We start from the raw sequence: 18,245 nt of genomic DNA, 5'->3' as shown, positions 1-18,245 counted from the left end.
CTAAGGGAGATATGGGAATGGGATTTGAGACCAGGACAGAGAGGCTGTTGGCTGGTTCTCCCAAAGTAGACATGGGCTGGAATCTCAGAAGAGTCATCATCTTGACATGGAATTGTTGTATCCTAGAGGTGACAAATGTGACAAGGTTAAAGAGGCATCATCCAAAGATGAGTAGAACTATTAACTGTTAAGGATCCAAGGAGGGATAAAGAAGCAGATAATGGAGGGGAAAGCAGACTTTATAGCATTCCAGACTGAACTGGTAATAGGGTTCCCTTTTGTAAAGTTATAGAGCCAGGTACTGGTTATTATTCCTTTTGATGTCCTCTACTTGGCTTGAAGAGTTGGTTTAAGTGTAGCAGGTTTTGTTTATGACTGCACATACCCTTCCTCTGATGTTAACAGATAACTGAGGGCTAAGTCTGTTATGAAGCACAACATAGCAAGAGAAGCTAGAAGCTGTTGTAAGTTTTTTGGGGCACTTCCAGGACTTTTTCCTAGAGTAGCTATACTATCTGTTCAATTTCTCAGGATGGTCTCATGGTAGACAAAAAGGCCCCATGGAGCTCCTAGGGCAACGGCTGCCCCTATGCCAGCTATAATGAGATCAATGGCCCTTTTATTCTGAGGATGAGTGGCATTGTGTATAGTGACAGAAACATCTTAGGGACTAAGGAAACCTAAGGTGCACTGACCTTGAAATTATATGTTGTCAACACACCAGTATGGTAGAGCCAATAATGGTTTGTGGAACTTAAGATAAAGTCTGCCATTATAAGGTAGGCTATTTTGGACGTGTCCACAGAGGAAGAGGTATCTATGAGAGGCAATGCCTGCCAAGAATATGTTGTTGAAAACCAGGCTTATAGGATCAGACCCTGTATGGGCCTCCCTTGTAGTTAGGGGAGAGAAGTCTTCCTTTTAGGAGGGGTAAACAAGTTTCCAGTTAATATTAGTCTATCCTTGCCAGGTGTTCTGGGGGTAATTAGAGAACTAATGTCTAGATACCTGGTTGACCCCTGTGACTTAGTGGACACCAGTGGGTCAGATTAAGGGTATAAGAAGTACTGTTAGAAAAAGCCATTGGATATATTACAGATGGGACAAAATTGTCTAGCTCTAGTTTGTTGATGCATTTTTTGGATATAAAATACTGACAATAGGGTTCTTTTAGGGTCCTGCATAAAAACCTCAATACTGACCAGTTATAAATCTGACTAATGATCGGGGTGAGATTGGTGCAAGAGAAGCCACCTTGAACTGGAGGGACGTCTACTAGTAAAGGACTGAATTTATTAAAATTTTGGGGGGACCCTGACAATAGAGGGTTACAGGTTGAAACTGAGGTCGGGGGGCAGGGGTCATTGTAAGTGGCTGTCTATGGCAGAGCCAGCAATTGGAAAGTTGATTTCCAACAGCAATGATATTGAAAAAGTTTACTAATATATTTGCCTCTTATTCTCTTTGTAGAGGTCCTGAGTATACTAGGGATATGAAAACAAGAAAAACAAACATTGTTGCTTAAATGCGGGGGGAGGGGGCCTGGGACCTTATTTGAAGTCTAACAGGAATACCATAGAGACAATTATACTAAAGTCGTAATTATTATTACGACTTAACCTATTATAGATAAGTCGTACTTATCTATAATAGGTTTTTGGTTTTTTTGAAGAGGAATGTGAGCTCCTCTACTAGCTCACATGAGTAGATAGTATTGTCCTGCTGTTTTGGAGGTTCCTTTGGAGGAGAAGCATTGGACACTACACGACTATGAGAAAAGAATGTGTAAAGTAATACCCATCCCAGAGGTAACCCAAAGGAGAAGTGAAAATTCCTGGTTGTGGGCTTTCCTGCTACTTCCAGGACAGTGTAAGTTTGTGAGGAGAGGGATCTTGAGAAGGAAGTAAAAACAGAGTAGGTGGCCCCAGTATCTAGTAAGAAAGTCACTGTCCTACCTGCCACATGCATGCATAACCCAGGGTCCAGTCCTGTAATGACGACCTCTCTGAGGTAGGGCTGACTGGGGCAGGTCGCTTTAGTCCTGAGTTATTATCTGCAAGGCATTTGGAGACTTAGGCCCAGGGGCCCTTTGGCCCGAGGGATATAGTGCCACCCAGTGGCCTGCCTTCTTACATTTATGACACAGTGCCTGAGGTGCCTTGTCATGGTTTAAGCATTTCTTGGTCCAGTGCCCAGTTTTTTGACATGTAAAATAGTTAGTGTCCATGGTAGTGGACCTGGAAGAACTAGTGGGATGTAGCTGTTCAACAAGAGTGACTGAAATTTAAGCATGTCTAACTTTCTTTTTCCCTTCTCTTGAGCCCTGGCCTTTCTCTCCTGGTCCTGGTTGTAGAAGACCATATTGGCTGTGGTTAACATCCATTTAAGGAGACTCCAACTTCCTGGATAAGCTGCTGGAGTTTTCTCCTAATATTAGAGGCAGATAGGATTAGAAACTTATCTTTTAGTATGACCTGGCATTTGTGTGATTGTAAACCTAGGTTGGTATGCTTGATAAGTGCTTCTCTTGGCCTTTCTAAGAATGTGGTGGGATTCTCATCCAGGCCTTCGCTGATGGTGGGGACCTTGGAAGAGTTAATGGCCTTTTGTCAGCCAGCTTTATTTAATAGAAATTAGAAAGTGATTTCTTTGCTATTTTTGGGAGGCATTATTGTGGTCCCATTCAGGGTGTTCCAGAGGAATTGCTGACTCCTACGGGGTATTTGCTATGAGATAGGCATAAATTGTTAGCAAATTTTCTGGCTTTATTTATTATCTTTCCTCTTCAAGACCTGATAAGGTCTGCCCTAAGATAACTGTAGTGTCCTTCTAGGTTAACTCATAGGCAAGGTTAAGTGTTGGAATGCACTTATGTACTTATCTGGGTTGTTGGAGTAGCCTCCCAAGTCTATCTTAACCTATTTAAGTTCTCTGAAAGAAAGGGGTGGGGGAGGGTTTGTGTATTAATTGAAGGCCACACTCTCCAGGAGCCTCAATAATTTTAAAAGCTTAACTGGTGGAGGGGACATTGGGCTGGAAGGTGTGAGAGTTGTTAATTGAGTTGGAAGTCCCAGATATGTCTGCACTGATGAAAATGTTGAGGGTGCCTCTTCTAAAGGAGTTTTTCCTAAAAATGGGGGTGTGAATGGGAAGGTGTCTATGGAATGGTCACTAGATGTCATTGTGGTAGGAGTTAGCTCTATTTGTAGCACAGGTTCCCTCTGCCCTTAAATAGAATGCCTGTAGGTAGAAGATTCCTGACTACCTGCCTAGGCATTTGTAAAAGAGATCAAGTTGGAAGCTTTCATGTACCGGCCAGGATTTCCTAACTGATATGGGGGCCAAGTAGTGTTGCAAAAGAATACCAGTCTTTTCTTCTTCAAAGTTTGGGGGCTGAACTGTGGCCAGTTGGAAAGGATATAACCCAGTGGGGTCCCACCTGGAATGGACTCCTGATTTCCCATCTGGAAGGAAGAAATACCAGAAGGTTAGATAGCCCAGTGTCTTGGTGTCATAACCTGAGAGCTTGGCATCCTCGGACCAGAAAGACCTCAGTATCCAGAACAGACAGGGGATGAGAGTGTTTGTTCTATCTTCCCTTTGACCAATGAGAAGGAGTTTACTTATCAGCAGGATCCTTGTAGTTTAATGGTTACTTTTGGGAGGTGGAGAAGCTCAACTTGGGGAGGAGGAGATAGTAAAAGTTAGAATGTAAGGAAATGCTAGCAGTCTAAGCTGTGGCACCAATCTAAAGGTGTTCCTCCTTTGTTCTAGTCATGGTTACGTTGGGAATTAGAGACATGATTTGAAAAAGTGTGCAGGAGGCCCCCTGAGGAGAATAGCTTTATCACATTTTAAAGGCATCCCCTCCTAGACACAGTGTTCACAGAATAGTTAGTCTTACTGCGTAATCTATGCCTGGCCTGCTGTTTTGCAAGAGGCCTCAGATGTTTCTCTATTCTCCAGGGGAAACCTCCTTCTACCCTACCCTAGCCTTCCCCTGGGGGAAATTTTAAAGGGAACTTCTATGCCCTCTGGGTGTGCTCCTTCCTTATATAGGTGGTAGATCTTTAAATTATTGGCTCTGATTGGCTGCTAAAACTCCTGATTGACATATGTGATGTTGAGTATAATGACCAGTTAATTTATTAGTATAAGGCCTAGCAGCCCATGTGTGCTGTTTTTTATATATAGCATAGCAGTGTGAGAGAATAATTTGTAGATCATTCCAAGTTAGGTCACATGAATCAGTGATTATAATTCAATAGACAATGGAATTTGTTTTTTGTAACAATACTTTGAATTTATTAATTTGTTTCCCACTGTCTAATTGTTCCCAGGTTTCTGTTGGGGAGTGACAATTAGCTTTGAAAAATCAAAGGGAGCTCTTGGCTTTCTCATTTTTTATTAAAATTATCTTTACTATTTATCTATGTGCCTTTTCTCTTCTTTCTTCCTAGTTTTCCTCATTTCTATTTCCCTTCTAGAATTTACTACTCCAATGTCTTTTCTTTCTGTATGTCTCTTCCCTTTATCCTTTCTCTCCTTTTTTTACTTCCTCAATTCCTTCTCTTTTTGCTCCTTCCCTCTACATATTCCTTTTTAACTTGTATAGATCCTCCTCAACTTACACAGACCCTCTGCAATGTGCACAGTCCTTCTGCAACTTCCCTAGTCCCTTCAGAAAGATACAGTGTTCTAAAATAAGCGTCAGAATTATAAATGAAAGTATACTAGAACTTTGCAGACACTTATATTAGATTTTTATATAATTTATTTATTTGACAAAGCTTCTCATGTATTTTAAGTGTATTAAAGAACCCTAATTAGTTTAAACTTTCTCCTTTGTAAGAAGAAAGAATAAATCCTTGAGATATTTCAGGGACCCTTTGAAATATTTCAAAGCCATTTCTAGGTTAAAAAAAAGTCTTTTAGCATTTAAACTCTGGAAAGCTTGTCAAACATACCTGACCTAAGGAATATATTATGAAATGACACATGACCATTTATTTAAGGTAATAATAAAAGGTATGAAACATCAATATAGACTGACAAACCTTCAGCTCTATAACTTACCTTTCTTACTAAAACAAGATGTTCTTTACTGACTTGATTAGAATTTTTAATTTTAGTGACAACCAAGAGTAAGTAATTACCATTATTTGGATTAATAAATTTATGACTATATTTTATAACTTTCAGAAATAGTTCTTTTTCCCATTAGCATATACACAGAAAGCTCAAAAATCAGCTTTTTTATTATCTAGTGACCTTGACAACAGCAAAAAGGTTGGAGAAGTTGGGAGTAAATATCAGACTTTGGTGAGCTTCAGCCACTTCAGTTTTACTTTTTTTTTTTATTTTTTAAATTAATTAATATATTTTTCCAAATACATTTGGGTCTACATCTCCCCCCACCACTTTCTTCTGCACCCAACCCCCTTTGCCCTCCCTCAATCCTTCCTCACTTTGGCTTTGTCCATGAGTCCTTGCTATATATTCCTTGACTTGCCCCTTCCTTTCCTTTTTCCCTGCCCACCCCTCCCTTCTTCCCTCTTCTCTCTTGGTTTCTTTTTCTTTCAGTGTTGCTGGTCTTATTTTCCTTGCATCTTTGTTTTGTTGGTTAGGTTCTGCTTACAGGTGAGATCATATGGTACTTATCTTTTGTCCCCTGGCTTATTTCACGTAGCATAATGCTCTCGAGCTCCATACATGCTGTTGTGAAGTGTAGTAGTTCTTTTTTTCTTTCTGCTGTGTAGTATTCCATTGTGTAAATGTACCATGGTTTTTTGATCCAGTCGTCTACTGATGGGCATTTAGGCTGCTTCCAACACTTGGCTATTGTAAATTGTGCCGCTATGAACATTGGGGTACATAGGTTCTTTGGAATTGGCGTTTTGGTGTTCTTAGGGTATAGTCCCAGCAGGGGAATCACTGGATCAAAAGGCAGTTCCATTTTCAGCTTTTTCAGGAAATTCCACACTGCTTTTCACAATGGCTGCACCAGTCTGCATTCCCACCAACAGTGTACTAGTGTTCCCTTTTCTCCACAGCCTCACCAGCACCTGTTGTTTGTTGATCTGTTTATGATGGCTATTCTGACCAGTGTTAGGTGGTACTGCATTGTGGTTTTGATCTGCGTTTCTCTGATGGCTAGTGATGCCGAGCATCCTTTCAAATGTCTCTGGGCCCTCTGTATCTCTTCCTTGGAAAAGTGTCTGCCCAGGTCCTTTGTCCATTCTTTGATTGGATCGTTTGTCTTCTTGGAGAGGAGTCATGTGAGGTCTTTTGGAAATCACACCTCTATCTGATGTATCATTAGCGAATATATTTTCCCATACGGTTGGCTCCCTTTTCATTTTGCTAATGTTTTCTTTAGCCAAGCAGAAGCTTCATATTTTCATGAGGTCCCACTTGTTTATTCTTTCCTTTATGTCCCTTGCTTTAGAAAACATATCAGTAAAAAATTGCTGCATGGGATATCTGAGAGTTTCCTGCCAATGTTCTCCTCTTGGACTTTTATGGTGTTGGGACTTATACTTAAGTCTTTTATCCATCTTGAGTTTATTTCTGTGTATGCTGTCAGCTGATGATCACATTTCAATTTTTTTCATGTAGCTGTCCAGCTCTCCCAACAGCACTTGTTGTAGAGCCTATTATTACTCTCCACTTTATGCTTCTGCCCCCTTTGTAAAATATTAGTTGGCCATATAGACCTGGGCTTATTTCTGGGTTTTCTATTCTGTTCCACTGGTCTATGGTTCTGGTCTTGTGCCAGTACCAGGTTGTTTTGAGTATAGTGGTTTTGTAATATAGTTTGATGTGTGGTATTGTGATCTCTCCTACTTTGTTTTTCTTTCTCAAAATTGCTGCGGCTATTTGGGGTCATTTATGGTTCCATAAAAATTTTTGAAATGTCTGTGCTATTTATGTGAAATACGTCATTGGTATTTTAATAGGGATTGTGCTGTATCTATAAATTGCTTTGGGTAGTATGGACATTTTGATGACATAAATACTTCCAATCCATGAGCATGGTATATACTTCCATTTATTTGTGTCTTCCTTAATTTCTTTCTTGAGTGTTGTATCGTTTTCTGCATACAGGTCTTTTACCTCCTTGGTTAAATTTATGCCTAGGTACTTTATTTTTCTTCTTGCTATATCAAATGGTATTTTTTTCTGATTTATTCTTCTTCTGTTTCTTTGTTGGTGTTCAAAAATGCCTTTGATTTCTGAATATTGACTTTGTATCCTGCTGTTTTGCCAAATTCACATATTAGGTTGAGTAGTTTTTTGGTGGAGTCTACACGGTTTTCCATGAACACTATCATGTGATTAGCAAACAAGGATAGTATTACTTCCTCCTTTCCTATTTGGATGCCTGATTTCTTTCTCTTGTTTGGCTGCTGTGGCTAGGACTCCCAATATTATGTTAAATAGATGTGGTGAAAGCGGACATCCTTGTCTTGTTCCTGATCTTAGATGGAAAGCTTTTAGTTTTTGCCCGTTGAGCATGATGTTGGCTGTAGGTTTTTCATATATGGCCTTTATTGTGTTGAGGAATGCCCCAGTTATTCCAATTTTGTTGAGTGTTTTGATCATAAATGGGTGCTGTACCTTACTGAATGCTTTTTCTGCATCTATTGAGATGATCATGTGGTTTTTGTCTTTTCTTTTGTTTATGTGATGTATCACGTTTACTGATTTGCGTATATTGAACCATCCCTGCATGCCTGGGATGAATCCCACTGGATCGTGGTGGATAATCTTTTTAATGTATTGCTGGATCTGGTTTGCCAATATTTTGCTAAGGATTTTAGCATCTATGTTCACCAATGAAATGGGCCTGTAGTTTTCTTTCTTTGTAGGGACTTTATCTGGTTTTGGGATCAGGGTGATGCTGGCCTCATAAAAAGAGTCTGGGAGTCTTCCCTCCTCTTGGATTTTTTGGAATAGTTTGAGAAGAATAGGGGTTAGCTCTTCCTTAAATGTTTTGTAAAATTCTCCTGTGATACTGTCTGGCTCAGGGCTTTTGTGTACCGGGAGTTTCTTGATATATGCTTCAATTTCCCCAGTTGTTATCGGTCTGTTCAAGCTTTCTGTTTCTTCCTCCTTCAGTGTTGGAAGATTATACTTTTCTAGAAACTGGTCCATTTCATCGAGATTTTCAAATTTTTTGGCATATAATTGTTCATAGTAGTTTCTGACGATCCTTTGTATTTCTGTGGTATCAGTTGTTGTTTCTCCTCTTTCATTTCTGATATTATTTATTTGGGTCCTCTCCCTTTTTTTCTTGATGAGTCTGCTTAAAGGCTTGTTGATTTTATTTGTGTTTTTAAAGAACCAGTTCCTGGATTGGTTGATCTTCTGAATTGTTTTTTTCATCTCTATGTCATTCAGTTCTGCTCTGATCTTGATTATTTCCTTCCTTCTACTTGCTCTGGGGTTTATTTGTTGTTTCTCCAGTTCTTGAAGCTGTAGGATTAGGTCCTCTATTTGAAATGTTTCTATCTTTTTTAGGTAAGCCTGTATTGCTATGACCTTCCTTCTCAGGAATGCCTTTGCTGTGTCCCCCAAGTTTTGGACTGTTGTATGTTCCTTTTCATTTGTTTTCCAGAAACTTTTTGATTTCTTCTCTTATCTCATTATGACCCATTCATTGTTTAATAGTGTTCTGTTCAGTCTTCATGAGTTTGCAAGTATTTGAGTCTTCTCTTTGAGGTTTATTTCCAGTTTCAAGCCCTTGTGGTCCAAGAAAAAGCTTGTAATTATTTCAATTTTCCTGAATTTGCTGAGGTTTGCTTTGTGTCCTATCATGTGGTCTATCTTTAAAAAAGTTCCATGCACATTTGAAAAGAATGTGTATTTTGCTTCTTGGGGATGTAAAATTCTGTATATTTCAGTTAAGTGCATTTGATTCAGTGTGTCATTCAGCTCCACAATATCCTTTTTGATGTTTTGTTTGGATGATCTCTCCATTTTTGACACTGGGATGTTAATATCCTCTACTATCAGTGTGTTGCTGTCTATATCTTTTTTGAAGTCGTCCAACATTTTCCTTATATATTTGGGTGCCCCCATGTTGGGAGGTCTGGATATAAGTTTACACTGTTTATGTCTTCTTGAGAGATTCTTCCTTTAAGTATTATAAAGTGCCCTTCTGGGTCTCTTTTTATGGCCTTTGTTTTGAAATCTATTTTGTCTGATATAAGTATTGCTATGCCTGCTTTTTTCCCCTGTCCATTTGCTTGGAATATTTTTCTCCATCCCTTTACTTCCAGTCTGTGTTGGTCCTTTGTTCTGATGTCAGTCTCTTGTAGGCAGCATATGTGTGGGTCATGTTTTCTTATCCATTCAGCTATCCTGTGTCTTTTGATTGGGGAATTTAGTCCATGTACATTAAGAGTTATTATTGATAGAAACCTATTCTTTTTTTCTCTTTGTTCCTGTGCTTTTCTCTTTCTCACTTTTTTCCTTCATCTTCTTAAACCAGTCCCTTCAGCATATCTTATAGTGCTGGTTTGGGGGGGTGAATTCTTTTAGCCTTCTTTTGTCTAGGAAACTCTTTATTTTGCCTTCCATTTTAATTGAGAGCCTTGCTGGGTAGAGCAACCTTGGTTGTAGGCCTTCACCTCTCATTACTTGGAATATTTCTTGCTATTCCCTTCTGGCCTGTAGTGTTTCTGTTGAGAAATTAGCTCCTAGGCGTATCAGGGCTCCCTTGTATGTTACTACCTCTTTCCCCCTGCTGCCTTTATGATTCTTTCCTTGTCTTTGATATTTGCCACTTTAATGATGGTCTGTCTTGGAGTGGGCCTCATTGGGTTCCTCTTGAATGGGGCCCTCTATGCTTCCTGGACCCATGAGACCTTTTCTGTCCTCCAATTATGGAAATTTTCCATCATTACATTTTCAAAGAGGTTCTCTATCCCTTGCTCCTCTTCATCTCCTTCTGGAATCCCTATTATGCATATTTTATTGCTTTTCAGGTTGTCCTGCTTTTCCCTAAATGCCTCTTCATTCTCTTTGAGTCTTTTATCCATTTCTTGTTCTTTCTGGGAGCTTTTTTCTACCTATTCTTCAGCTCGCTGATTCGATCCTCTGCTTCATCTAGCCTGTTTTTGATTCCTTCTGCTATGTTCTTCAATTTAGAAATGGTATTCTTCATATCCTCTTGTGTCTTCTTGATAGTTTCTATGTCCTTTTCCAGGCTGATACAGTTTGCCATAAGTTCCTGATAGTTTCTCTGCAGTTTCTTATACTTGTCTTTGAGCTGGCTGAGCTCATTGAGCTTCCTTAGAGCCATTGTTTTGAATTCAATATCTGATAGTTCCCTTGCCTCTATTTCATTTAGCTCTCTCTGTGGGGATTACTTCTTTCCCCTCATTTGGGGGGAACTTCTTTTTCTTCCCATTTTTGTGAGAATCTTTTTTTTTTTTTCTGCTTCTGCTTCAATTGATCCATTTAGATTTCCTGACTTTGTGGATTAAATTTCTATGGTAGGTGGTGAGTCTTTTTATTTATTTATTTTTTTCTTTACTATTCTTTCTGGGTCTGCCTCTGATGGTGTCAGTTGTTGATCCTATCTGATTTTGGGCCATTTATTTGACCATTCTAGGAATCAGCTGTCTGTGTCTGTCTCCTGTGATTGTCAATCTGGTCACTCTGTCCTCATCTGTCAGGCTTAGGCACCACAGGGCGGAGCAGTGCCTCCTAATGGCGGGACTATCGTGCCCTTGTAGGCTTCTGTCACTCAGGGGAGTAGTCCGCCTGAGCCAGACGGAGATGGTGGACAGGGGAAGAGTCAGCACTGTGACTCCCCAATGCCTCCGTCTCCAGTTTCTCCTCAAGACTCTCTATGCAGCTGTGTGTCCCCTTTGGCCAGGGATCCTCTATTTCTTCCAGCCAGTCTGCACTCAGCCCCCCAGCTCACACATGCACAAGCTGTGTGCAGAGCGCAAAAGGCAGGTTAATTGATTCCCTTATGCCTGAGCGAGATGGTAGTTGCAGAGTGGGAGGTGAGTCATCACCAGGGCTCCACTGTCCACTGTCTCAGTTCTCTTCACAAAGTTTTCCTCACCCGTCTTTCCTCAGGCACCAGCCCACCCTACTGCCGCTTTTACCTGGAGATCAAGGGAGGCAGCTGCCACCACCAATTTTGGCGTTGGCCCTTTAAATGTCTCTTTGCATCCCCAGCCACCTGTCTCTGGCAGAGAACGCCCCTAAGCTTTTCGGGGTTGCGTTTTGTCTGTGTTTTCCTGGTTTTAGCTGTTGTAGTTTAGAGGTCCCTGTTTATGATTCAGACCCCGTTCTTCTCGGGGGAGTTAACTGGCCATTTCAATGTCCCTCTGGTGCTGGTGCCCGTGGGCACCCAGCCCACCCTCTCGAGCCTCCACCGCACTTCTCACCCATTGGGATGTGTGAGAGTCGCATCCACTGTCTGTCCGCGGCTCCAAGGCTCCTCTCGCACTATCGTTCTATTGTTTTCCAGGTGATTACTTCACTATTTAGTCGCAATTCCAGTTTGGTCTTGGGAGGAGGTCAGCGTGACTCCCATTCACTCCTCCGCCATCTTCTCTCTCTAGAACAAAACTTTTGTTTCAAATGACACCATAAGGTAAAAAGACAAAGAATGAGAGACTATATTTAAAAATCTCTTATCATGTGTCTGATAAGAGATTTTGAAATATATAGAGTATATGAAGAAATTCTTGCAATTAAACAATAAAAAAACAACTCAATTTAAATAAATAAATAAAAATTATCCATCAAAAAAGACAAAGTACCTCCCTTATATTTGAAATCTGTGGCAAGTTCCAAGAGAACCAGAAGAAACTGTGAAAATTTTTATGTTAACAGAAGTGTTAGAGAGGATAGATAGTAAACTAAGGCAGAGAGGAGGAGGGGAGCCCTTGAAATTCTGTGTGTATTGCTTCCATGGGAAAGAAAGCCTTTGTGACTGTATATTAATTACAAGGCCCGGAAGGGGGAGGTGGAGAGGGAACCTAAAAGTGAGTAAAGCATATAACTCCTGGAGTTCCAATAGTCGGTGCACTCAGATTGTAGCTTTTTGCTCAATCGTATAGACAAACTTGCATCTTCATTTTCCAATATACATGAAGCACTCAGATTAGCTGAGTGCCTGCTTGTAGCTTCTGGCCCAAATGTATATAACAAACTTAGTAACAACTTTATTTCCTCTATACATAGGGCATTAAGACCAGTTACAGAGGGCATTCAACTGGATGCCTGCCTGTGTCTCCGTGCTCATGTGTGTTTCAGAAATAAAGCTGCTATCTCATTCCCACTATTCCTGTTCGTCTCTCACCTGAATCCTTCTCTTGCAAGCAGGCAAGAGCCCAGGAAAGGAAGCTCCTTTAACTCTGGTCTCTCTGGTAACATCTTTTAGTGCTGTGACTTGGATTCTACCCTTTGTCTTCAGCTGCCCAAAATGCAGCAAGTAATGTTTTATTGGCTGTTTCACCTTCGAGGTTAAAGGAGATGCAGCAACACTGTGGAGGAAGGGTATTCAGACAGGCTGGTACTGTGTTTGGAGGCAGAAGCAAGGATAAAATCTAAAATGAGTTGCTCACATTCACCTGGGCTCCAAAGACGAAAGAGGCACTTTCTCCCTCTGGTTTGAGTTCTCAGGCATCCCTACACAAGTAGGGGCCTTGGAGAGGTGTCTGTGGTTAGTCCCTAAATCGGGAAGGAGCCTCCCAGGGAATCCCCTTCACTGTAATGTAACCTTAACTCCTCTGTAGATGTGCAAAATAACGGTCAGTCACTCAGCACTCTGAGCCCCCTTGGCTGTTATAGACAACCAGGGGAGAAACTAAGGCACATAGGAGAGGTGGGGGTGACCAAAGATGTAATAGCTTTTGGGAGCCCTTCTCACAAAAGAGCATACTTTTGACCTATTACACAAAATCCCCTAGTCTTTTCTGCCTCTAAACCGCAGTCAGGGAACAGTAAGTTTAAATCATTTACCTGTTGTAATCCTGTTGCATCTCTCCCCGGAGGAGCAGTGCTCTACTTGCCAGGTGAGTGTCTAGTTCTCTCCCTCTTGAGGAAGAGCCTTGCCCCTTCTCGGACATAAACATTTTATCTCCTCCTAAAGTCTAAGGGTGCCAACAAGATTTGCAGCCAGGGGAGCAGTGGGCAACAGCAGCTCAACTCAGGCTTACCCTCTGATCCTGTCTCCAGGGGTCCCTTTTCCTCTGACGACCAGGTAACCAAGGCAGCCACACCTTGGCTCACTCCTTGCCTACAATCTTACTAAGGAGCCAAAGCAGCCCAGCCCAAAGCAGAGAAAACCAAAGTAACAGGCTCTTTCTTGTTACATCCTCCACCCTAAGTCTTTCCTTTGTTTCATTCTCTCCAGAAACAATAACTTCTCCTCCCTCAGTGTACAAGAGAAAAATTGGTACATTTAAAACTGAAGTGGAGAGAAAAAAGATGACAGAGGAGTGAATGGGAGTTATGCAGACCTCCTCCCAAGACCAAACTGGACTTGCGACTAAATAGTGGAGAAATCACCTGGAAAACAATAGAATGATAGAGGGAGAGGAGCCTTGGAGCCGCGGACAGACAGTGGATTCGACTCTCACACATCCCAACGGGTGAGAAGTGCGGTGGAGGGTCAAGAGGGTGGGCTGGGTGCGCACGGGCACCAGCACCAGAGGGACATTGAAACAGCCAGTTAGCTCCCCCCGAGAAGAACAGGGTCTGAATCATAAACAGGGACCTCTAAACTACAACAGCTAAAACCAGGAAAACACAGACAAAACGCAACCCCGAAAAGCTTAGGGGCGTTCTCTGCCAGAGACAGGTGGCTGGGGATGCAAAGAGACATTTAAAGGGCCAATGCAAAAATTGCAGTGGCAGCCACCTCCCTTGATCTCCAGATAGAAGCGGCAGCAGGGTGGGCTGGCACCTGGGAAAAGACGGGTGAGGAAAACTTTGTGAAGAGAACTGACATGGCAGCCAGTGGAGCCCCATGATAATGCACCTCCCACTCTGCAGCTACCATCTCGCTCAGACATAAGGGAATCAATTAACCTGCCTTTTGTGCGCTCCGCACACAGCTTGTGCATGTGTGAGCTGGGGGGCTAAGTGCAGACTGGCTGGGTGAGCCTTGAGGAGAGACTGGAGATGGAGGCATTGGGGAAAGAACGGGAGGAGGAACCGGGGAGTCCCGACTCCCTCCCCATTCTGTAGTCTCCATTGTGGGCTGGAAAGGCATAACCCCAAAGAGGCAGAAGTGGGGCGCGCACGAACCAGACTGCCCACGATTGAAACGCAGTTTGCACAGTGGGTGGATCCTTGGCCGAAGGGGTCACAGAACTGCCCAGAGACCCCCGAGGAGAGACTAGAAACGGAGGATTTGGGAAAAGAATGGGAGGAGGAACCGGAGAGTCCCGACTCCTTCTCCTTGCCGTAGTCTCCATTGCGCGGGAAGAGGCCACAGCCCCAACGAGCCAAAAGCCAAAAAACACACATAGACACCCCAAAACCACCCAGTGCAGGCGTATACACTTGTGCCCAGTGACCAGCGAGGGTTGGCGAAAACTTGCACGGGCCCGCAAGGCCTCTCACAGATTGGCACCGATATGGCCTGCGAGGGTAGCACAGAGCGGCAAGGGCAGGTGTAAATTGACTCGCCCGGCCTGCGATTGCAGAGCAGCTCACAAAATTAGTAGATCCCAGGCTGCAGGGGTCACAGAGCTGCCCAGAGTCCCTTGAGGAGAGACGAGAGACAGGATTAACCGGAGAGTCCTGGAGCTGACTTCCTGCCATTTCCGTAGTCCCCGTTTGGCGAGGGCAAGAAACACACCCAAACAGCCAAAAGCGGGGAAAACACACAATAGAAGACCGTAAACTGACCAGTGCCAGGGAGCTTGCCAGTCAGGGGGGCCAGATGAGTACAAGAGGTCGCGAATAAGCCCCCTGGTCTGGGGCAAGCACACGAGAGCCCAGGCGGGCAGGGTATCCTGCCAGGCCAGGGAGTGCGATCAAGGAGCCGAAGTGAGAGTGCAGAGCGATCCCAAAATATAGTCCAGCCCCGACTGAAGGGGTCACAGAGCTGCGCCAAGCAGGAGTCAAACACAGACAGTAGACTCCTGGAAGGCTCAAACAAACAACCCAAGGTCATAAAGGGTCAACAACTGACATCATCAGAGGCAGGCCCAGAAAGAAAAGTAAAGGGATAAATTAATTAATTAATTAATTAAAAAAACCACCTACTACCATAGAAATTTAATCCACAAAGTCAGGAAATCTAGACAGCCCAATTGAAGCAGAAGCAAAAATAAATTAAAAAAAATAAATTACTTAACAGACTCTCACAAAAATGGGGAGAAAAAGAAGTTCCCCCCAAATCGATGGAAAAGGGGACTCCCCACAGAGAGAGCTAAAGGAAATAGAGGCAAGGGAAATATCAGATACTGAATTCAAAACAATGGGTCTAAGGAAGTTCAATGAGCTCAGCCAGCTCAAAGACAACTATAAGAAACTGCAGAGAAACTATCAGGAACTTATGGCAAACTGTATCAGCCTGGAAAAGGACATAGAAACTATCAAGAAGACACAAGAGGATATGAAGAATACCATTTCTGAATTTAAGAACACAGTAGAAGGAATCCAAACCAGGCTGGGTGAAGCTGAGGATTGAATGAATCAGTGAGATGGAAGATAAGGTAGAAAGAAGCTCCCAGAAAGAACAAGAAATGGATAAAAGACTCAAAAAGATTGAAGAGGCATTTAGGGAAGTGCAGGACAACCTGAAACACAATAATATCCATATAATAGGGATACCAGAAGGAGAAGAAGAGGTGCAAGGGATAGAAAACTTCCTCGAAAAAGTAATGATGGAAAATTTCCCTAATTTGAGGAGAGAAAGGCTCTCGTGGATCCAGGAGGCACAGAGGACCCCACTCAAGAGGGACTCAAGGAGGTCCACTCCAAGACACATCATCATTAAAATGGCAAATTTCAAACACAAAGAGAGAATCCTCAAGGCAGCAAGGGAGAAGGAGGAAGTCACATACAAGGCGGCCCCGATACGCCTAAGAGCTGACTTCTCAACAGAAACACTACAAGGCAGGAGGGAATGGCAACAAATATTCCAAGTCATGAAAAGCAAGCACCTACAGCCAAGGCTGCTTTACCCTGCAAGGCTCTCAATTAAAATAGAAGGGAAAATACGGAGTTTCCCAGACAAGAAAAGGCTAAAAGAATACATCTCTACCAAACCAGCACTCCAAGATATGCTAAGGGGACTGGTTTAAGAAGATGAAGGAAAAGAATGAGAGAGAGGAACACAGGTACAAAGAGAAAAGCTGAGTAAGTTTCTATCAGTAATATCTCTCAATGTGAATGGACTAAATGCCCCAATCAAAAGACACAGGGTAGCTGAATGGTTAAGAAAACATGACCCACACATATGCTGCTTACAAGAGACCCACCTCAGAGCAAGAGACCTACACAGATTCAAAGTAAAGGGATGGAAAAAAATATTCCAAGCAAATGGGCATGAGAAAAAGGACCGGATTGCCATGCCATATCAGACAAAGTAGATTTCAAAACAAAGGCCATAAAGAGAGACCCAGAGGGGCACTTTATCATACTTAAAGGAAGAATCTATCAAGAAGACATCAACATTGTAAACTTATATGCTCCCAATAGAGGAGCCCCGAAATATATAAGGAAATTGTTGGACGACTTCAAAAAAGATATAGACAGCAACACACTGATGGTAGGGGATTTCAACACCCCACTGTCAAAAATGGACAGATCTTCCAAACAAAACATTAATAAACATATCATGGCGCTGAATGACACACTGAATCAAAGAGACTTAACTGACATATATAGAACCTTACATCCCAAAGAAGAAAAATACACATTCTTTTCAAATGCTCATGGCAGTTTTTCAAAGATAGACCACATGATAGGACACAAAGCAAGCCTCAGCAAATTCAGGAAAATTGAAATAATACCAAACTTTTTCTCAGACCACAAGGCCTTGAAACTCAAAATCAACCTGAAAGAGAAACTTCAAAAACTTGCAAACTCATGGAGACTGAACAGTAGACTATTAAACAATGAATGGGTCAATAATGAGATAAGAGAAGATATCAAAAATTTCTGGAAACAAATGAAAATGAACAGACAACAGTCCAAAACCTATGGGACACAGCAAAGGCGGTCCTGAGAGGGAAGTTCATAGCAATACAGGCTTACCTAAAAAAGATAGAAACATTTCAAATAAAGGACGTAACACTACAACTTCAAGAACTGGAGAAACAACAACAAATAAATCCCAGAGCAAGTAGAAGGTAGGAAATAGTCAAGATTAGAGCAGAATTGAATGACATAGAGACGAAAAGAACAATTCAGAGGATCAACCAATCCAGAAGCTGGTTCTTTGAAAAGATAAATAAAATTGACAAGCCTTTAAGCAGACTCATCAAGAAAAAAAGGGAGAGGAGCCAAACTAATAATATCAGAAATGAAAGAGGAGAAATAACCACTGATACCACAGAAATACAAAGGATCGTCAGAAACTACTATGAGAAATTATATGCCAAGAAATTTGAAAATCTTGATGAAATGGACTAATTTTTAGAAAAGGATAATCTTCCAACACTGAAGGAAGAAGAAACAGAAAGCTTGAACAGACCGATAACAGCTGGGGAAATTGAAGCGTATATCAAGAAACTCCCGGCACACAAAAGCCCTGGGCCAGACAGTATCACAGGAGAATTTTACAAAACATTTAAGGAAGCGCTATACCCTGTCCTTCTCAGACTATTCCAAAAAATCCAAGAGGAGGGAAGACTCCCAGACTCTTTCTATGAGGCCAGCATCACCCTGATCCCAAAACCAGATAAAGACCCTACAAAGAAAGAAAACTACAGGAAAATTTTGCTGATGAACATAGATGCTAGAATCCTCAACAAAATATTGGCAAACCACATCCAGCAATACATTCAAAAGATTATCCACCACAATCAAGTGGGATTCATCCCAGGCATGCAGGGATGGTTCAATATACGCAAATCAGTAAACGTGATACATTACATAAAGAAAAGAAAAGACAAAAACCACATGATCATCTCGATAGATGCAGAAAAAGCATTTGACAAGGTACAGCACCCATTTATGATCAAAACACTCAGCAAACTGGGAATAAATGGGGCATTCCTCAACGTAATAAAGGCCATATATGAAAAACCTAC

This window comes from Pteronotus mesoamericanus, unplaced genomic scaffold, assembly GCF_021234165.1.
Source record: "Pteronotus mesoamericanus isolate MK-2021 breed Mesoamerican mustached bat unplaced genomic scaffold, CSHL_Meso_final scaffold_85, whole genome shotgun sequence".
NCBI lineage: Eukaryota > Metazoa > Chordata > Mammalia > Chiroptera > Mormoopidae > Pteronotus > Pteronotus mesoamericanus.
This window is presented reverse-complemented; position numbering follows the sequence as displayed.